Source organism: Corvus moneduloides, chromosome 4 (assembly GCF_009650955.1).
Source record: "Corvus moneduloides isolate bCorMon1 chromosome 4, bCorMon1.pri, whole genome shotgun sequence".
Lineage (NCBI taxonomy): Eukaryota > Metazoa > Chordata > Aves > Passeriformes > Corvidae > Corvus > Corvus moneduloides.
Window position 1 is genome coordinate 16440904 of NC_045479.1, and position 6886 is coordinate 16447789.

The 6886-nt window shown below is 40.9% G+C and overlaps 1 long non-coding RNA gene across 1 annotated transcript; it reads right to left on the minus strand.

The window, feature by feature from the left end:
• Positions 1-865: 865 nt before the first annotated feature.
• Positions 866-6669, minus strand: LOC116442646. The gene is made up of 3 exons (XR_004239609.1): positions 6139-6669; positions 1231-1318; positions 866-1045 (listed from the first exon to the last, which is right to left on the minus strand). It is a non-coding gene; the product is annotated as an uncharacterized LOC116442646 (long non-coding RNA).
• Positions 6670-6886: the final 217 nt, after the last annotated feature.

Consider the following 6886-nt stretch of genomic DNA (forward strand, 5'->3'; position numbering starts at 1 on the left):
GACTGCCAGCTCTCAAGTCTTAGACCAACAGTATTTCTGATCAAGATGTTGTCAGTTTTCTGACAACTATTTCCAACATAAGCATTAGTAATGCCTTAAAATACATTTGTGTCTGAATGAAGTAAATAGCCTTTTTCAGAAACGAAAGCTGTTATGGTTCTGATGGGTAACTTGATTTGGCACACATAAACTAGCAAATCTGTGTGCCTGGTATCGCACTAGAAGGTTTTCAAGTATTGTCTTGTGCAGAAAACAGAATACTCAGCCTCTGAACAGCTGCTGTCCATTAATTAGTGGAATTAGGGCTAATAATGTGCCAACCAAGCCCATACAGAATTGCTTTGTTTTTATTTTTCTAGCCTGAGCACAAGACATTTAAGAAGAATTTAAACATACCTTCCTTCCTTGTGAATTACAGTCTAGCAAATACCAGTGAATGGCTCTTAAAGTAGGGTACAAACAAGACAGGTGGTATAGATGCTATTTCTTAGGGATTGCTCCAGGCCCTGGATTGTACTGCCTGTCTCCCCCATTTCTCACTTTAAGGAACCTTGGCACTTATTGGACCGCTGTGTGAGTGGTCAACTCATTACTGAAAAAAAAAACAAACCCCTTGCTAACTAACAAGAAAGAGAAACCCTTGAGTCTGGAGAGTTTTCTGCAGGATTAGTGCATTGAATTAAATCAGAAAAGGTCTACCAAAGATGCAAAAGCAGAATTATAGCCATCTCTTCAAGAGTATGTGAGGGAGGAAGACATAATAGTTTCCCATTTTTATGGAGGTTGAGTTTTACTTAAGTTCTTGATCATGTAACTTCTCATATTCACACACCACACTGAAAAAAATCACTAACCTTGGTAGTCACGTAGCTGCAATTTTGAAAATCCTTCAAAGATGGAAGCAGAAGAATTGTTGCTGGCAGAGCCAAGGGTCTACTTGGATCCAGTCTGCAACAAAATTCTCATGGCCATATATCAGCTCTGTGAGTAATTCTTTAGTGAAAAGTCAGTCCTGTTTGGGTCATTCAGAGCAGACCATATAGACCTGAAAATAAAGAGCAGGAAAATGAAAGAAGATCATCTTTGTCATCTCTAGTCTCCACATGACTGGGCTGGCGCAGAAGTGACACATTTTTGACTCAAGAATAGAATAGTTACATTATTTATGGTGGGGATATTACAAACACCAAAATACAGTGAAATCAAACCAGTCTGTGTTACTACCCTTACCTGAACAGGATTCAGCTGTGAGGAACCTGTCTGACTGTGTCATCTTCAGCAACAGAAGCTCTCACAATGCTTCAGTGCATTGATGAGCCTGTGAGAAGAACAGATTAAAGGGGTAAAATAAATTCCAGCTCCAGTCCTGCATTCCTGTCCATTAAAAGCAAACATTAACTTTAAAAATGCAAATAAAGATATGAAAGGAGACCAAACAAAAGCAGTAGCATTAACAGCTTCTCAAATCCCTTTATAGCTCTCTGGAGTGATTACATCTTATTTTATTTCCACTTCTTAAAGCTCTGTTATTGTATTCTAGCCACAGGAAAAAAAAAAAACAAAAAACAAATAACCTCTTTAATTATTCTTCAATGTTTTTTGCCAGCCAGGCCCTTTGTCCTGGATTGAAATCAATGTTAATGGCTTTTGAGACTCCAGTTTAGATATATTTTTTAATTGATGTCTCCTCTTCCTCCTGCTGACCTAATTCTCATTTTCATTATATTCAAAAACACACTGATGATCCACTCAGATCTGATAAATTATTTTAGCTCCTTTCTGCAATAACTAAACTTAATAGTGTTATGCTGGCACAATTTAATTACTGGCACAAACATTTGAAATTTGTGAACAACAGCTGAGCTGCAGTGATAGAAAACAGGTGGTCTCGTAGCTGTTAGGATCCAAGTAGCAAGCAAGCTAAGAAAATACAGGCTACTGGGTGGACTCATTATTACAGTTTTTGTTTGAACCTCTTCTTATCTATCAGTTTTAATCTTTATTCCATCTGACAGGGCAATTGCCATTACAGACTCCTTCTGTGGGACTGTTTATAGTTATAGAGAAGGCACATACTTAAGAGTCTGCCAGGCTGGGAAAGAAGGAATGGAACAAAAGCAGAAGAGGTGCTTAGAATGACAATAAAATTATTTGGTATGCTGGAGGTAGTGTGGAGTTTTTTAACCTGTAGCCCTCACTGATGCAGGAGAGAGGCAGGGAATTCTACAACTCAAAGAGTAAGCAGTCAAAATTGGCAGAGGAAAGCAAGTAAAGTTCCTCAGATGGATATTTCTTATGGTTTTTCATCTTGCCAGAGGTGAATTTGCTGGGCTGGTACCCACTGTGCTAGCACTGCATCCTGTGGTGGGAATTGTGATGTCTGCAGAGCCTTACTTCTGTGAGCACTGTGCCTCCATGTAGCTGTGCTCACAGCTAGTTCAGCAACCACAAGTCTGGGGATTTTTGGTGTGCCAGGCAGGAGGATAAGCTGTTTGAGGAAATGTGATTGAGTTCACCTGTTGCCTCTGTACTCTGGGCCCAAGAAGCAAGAACATTCATAATTATCCACTTGCTTTTTCCTGGACAATATTGCTCTGAATCACATTTCTCAAGGTCAGAAATATTCAAACACAAGTCCTGCAGGAATCTTAGGAAACACCTTACTTGTCATCAATGCCAGCAGAAGCAGGAGCACTTAGTCCCTCAGAGCTTTTCCCATGAAGTTTGCTACCTACTGTAACATTATACTCCACTGGGGAAGAAAACAAGCTCATTAAAAGAATTCCTTTATTTCTGAAGTACATTTTAAAGAAATGTTCACTATACTACTATCATTAGATGCATAATTGTGGTCTAGCATGAATAGGTGTTTTCTAAATGCAGGCCAAACCAACCTAATCTTTGCTCCAAGCAGTTTTGTAGCCTGCAGCAAGAGACAAAAGGTGAATTTAGGAAGAAAGGAAGAATAAGGGAAAACTGCAACAGCCTTGTGTGAGTCAGAAAAACTGACCAGTATACCAGAGTTAGTTTTTTTTTTTCCTGTTGCTCACTTGAAAGCTAATAGACAATTGCAGGGAAGTTTGCAGGTATTTCTGAGTAGGTCTGATGAAGCACAGGTGATCATAAGGAAGAATATTTTTGTCTGAAGAATCATTTAAGAGGTCCTTTGGTTTCTAGATAAGTTTCTGTTCCCTTTAGTGTTTATTATTTAAGACTGTTGTTCTGGATCTGGATTGCACAGGCATACCATGATGACTACTGGATAGAATTGAATAATCATCAGAAAAAAAAGATCCTTGATATTCTTAAAAATAAAAGCCTTGTCACAAACTCTCTGCACCTGAAAAAGCTGATGGGATATTTCCAGTTGTTTGTGTACCATTCAGAATTGCTGTCGAAGGGGAAATGTCCTTGCTTGAGGAGATGTTATGCATCAAAGTCATGATTCAAAACAGTAAAGATGAAGAGATAATCAAGGGTGCTAATGGTCACAATGAGGCATGATAAATCTGGACAAAAGTGGTGATTGTGGGCAATAAATCCAACAACCTGCTGGGCTTGGCACAGAGCCACCTGAGACAGGCTGATTGCCAGTAGTTTTCAAGGTGAGCATAAAATGAAGCATCCTCAAAGTAATAACGCCCACATAATGAATATAATCTTTTATTAAAGCACTGTCTATGACCAATGCAAAATTAGTCTGCCTGAGTGCATGAGCATGTGTGTTCAGAAGGAGATCTTGAGAGAGACAAACAGGATGATGAACACACCTGCAGGTTGTTATTTTGCCTTCCCTTTGGCTTCTCCAGTCCTTGTTCAGCAGCTGTATTCTCAGAAGGCTGTTTAGTCCTGAAACTGTGATGCCTCATCATAAGATTATGCAGTTCTGCTGTGTTGGAAGTGGTTGGAATCTGGCCATATTAGCATCAAATACTAGAACAGATGAGGTTCTGGGTCCTGCACTGTGACCACAACAGCCCCATGCAGCACTACAGGCTGGGGAGCTGCTTGTTGGAAAAGGACCTTGGGGCGCTGGTTGACAGCAGCTGAACAAGAGCCAGCTGTTTCCAGGTGGGCAAGAAGGCCAAGGGTGTCCTGGCCTGCGTCAGCAATAGTGTGGCCAGTGGGACCAGGGCAGTGATTTTCTCCCTGTACTTGGCACTGGTGAGGCCACACCTCCAATCCTGTGTTCAGTTTTGGGCCCCTACAGGAAAAACATGGAGGTGCTGGAACGTGTCCAGAGAAGGGCAAGGGAGCTGGGGAAGGGTCTGGAGCACAAGTATTACAAGGAGTGGCTGAGGGAGCTGGAGTTGTTTAAGCTGGAGGAAAGGAGACTGAAGGGAGGCCTTTTATTGCTCTCTAAAACTACTTGTGGCGAGGGAGATGGGGGTCAGACTCTTCCCCCATGTAACAAGTGATAGGACAGGAGGAAACAGACTCAAGCTGTGCCAAATGAGGTTTAGTTTGGATATTAGGAAAAATTTCTTCACTGAAGAGGTTTGGAACAGGCTTGCCAGGGAAGTGCTAGAGTCACCATCCCTGCAGATGTTTAAAAGAAATATAGGAGTTGTGGTGGTTAGGAACATAGTTTAGTGCTGGATTTGGCAGTGCTCAGTTAATGGTTGGGCTTCAGGAACTTAAAGGTCTTTTTCATCCTAAATGATTTTATGATTCTACAAGTGGTAGCTGGAGACCATTCTATTCTTTTTCTTCTTAGGGAAGCACACTGGCAGGAAAGGAAATCCCAGAGATTCTGACTGGGGAGCTGGTTGTCCTTTCTCAGTCCCACCCCACACCGAGCTCTCTGCTGGTGATGAGAGATGAGGAGTAGCCTCAGGGCTGAACAGCCTTTGAGGTGACAGGATCAAGCAATTCCCTTTGAAACTATTTTTTAGGATCTCTGCAGGCAGACAGACATCACTGTAATGTATATGGAGGTGAGGGGTGGGGGATGGTTTTCCAAAGAGGAGTCAGAAAATTACACCTGTGTCTGTGGAATATGGACACAAGACCAGCACATGGTGCTCTAAGTGATGTTCTGTGGAATCTAAATCTTAGCTTCTTTCTGAATAAGACTAAATACAGCTTACTGCAAGAAGGAAATTTCCAGCAATTGGTTATCAAGAATTGGTTAAAGCAGTGTTGGTTTTTTTGTTTTTTTCCTTCCACCAACCACATAGATTGATTCTTATAACAGAACCAGTTCTTAGAAAGCTGAACTAGATATCAGATGAAGTAGACCCCTTGGGAAACTGTATTTTGACAATTCATCATAGGAGGTTGTTACGTTAGTCCTGTGTTTGACTTTTTTCTTTTCTTTTTTTTTTTCTTATTTATAGAACAGGTTTTCTTTATTTTTTAACTGTTGGAACTAGGAAGGCTGCTTCAGGAGCCTCATCAGCATTCCCTTTAGCAGCATACAATAGGATCTTACAGCTGTCAATACTCTGCAGTATTGACTAAGGTAGATGCAGGAGCTGTTATCAGAATGCTATCAAAGCAGAGAGTTTCCACATCCAGCACACTGAAAGGTAACTTTCAAGCCTGTGATGTCTCTTTCAAGTCTCAATGTTTCCAAATTAACAACATTGTACCCTACTGTACTTGTGCATTTTGCTTTGTTTGATGTGGCATTTACATGCTTGTGTTCATTTCAACCAGTCACTCTCTGTCTAACACTACTTAGGCTTGTATTTTTTAGCTCAGTTAAACAGATTTTCTCTTGCTCAGAAGATGAACAGGTCTGACTCCACAGGTAAGATACTTTCCTATGCAGAAAACACAAGAAACATATTAGGTAGTGCCAGTTCTGCAACAGAAATAATGGGTAAAATTTATCCAGTGTTTTTAATGAACCTCTCTTTTTCTTACTGAAAAAAAGCTTTGAGTATCAAAACAGAACTTTTTCTTGGGGAAGGAACTACTTGTTCTGGTGGAACTTTTCTCATGATGATTTTGCAGATCTAGGGCATATTGCAGATCAGTCCAAGTTCAGGTCCAAGTGCTGGCTCAGCAAGCTGTGGAGCACAGCATTTCCCAGTCTTCCTTATCTCAGGAGGATGCTTTAGCTGAGAATTGCACTGTGAGAGAGACCCTGAGAGCAATGATCACAGAGGGAAGGATGTTCAATATGCTCACCAAAAGCTTGCAGAGATGTGAGCTCCAGTCTTCTCTCTGTTGCACAGTAGGGCTCTTTTAGGGTGTCTTTCTCTCAGTGTGCTTAGTTGTTTTCTTTCCCCTTCAAGAAAAAAAATAAAGACCACAGTAGCCTTCATATTTTTAGTTTTCCTAGGAAAGAGGAACTTTAAAATATGTATTGGTGAAAGTTCATTTCCTATTCAGTTTTGGGTGGTATCAGTGGTCACTTAGATGACCTCAGATTGAAGGACAGTTTCCTTTTTCTGCAGTTTATCAGCTGTGCTTATGAGTCAGAAGCTGTTTCAAGGGCTGCAAATGTAGAAGTTTTAAATCTGTACGGGTAGGATTTCCGTTTTATTTATGTACACAGAGTAGAGTGGAACTGAAGCCTTTGGGCACTGTGACAACAGACACAAAAATTATTTAAATGCGGGAAAGGAGATGCTGCAGCCAAAAAGAAATTATCTTGGTGTAGCTATTACATAAACACAAGTACAAAGACAAGGACCATGGCCTTCCTTACAAGATTTAGCAACCAAAATCCTGCCTTTAAAATTTCATAAAATAAAGTTACAAAACACATTTACGGAAGTGAAAAGGAATAGGCACACAGAGTTCATCCTCTTGGGAAGACAACAAGGGCTCCCCTTTCTGTCTTCTCCCCTGCCCTGCGCTGAAGCCTGGGTTTTGCAAGCCGGCAGCTCAAACTTCAGCCACTGCTTCATGTGTGGAGGCCCCAGTGGGCAGG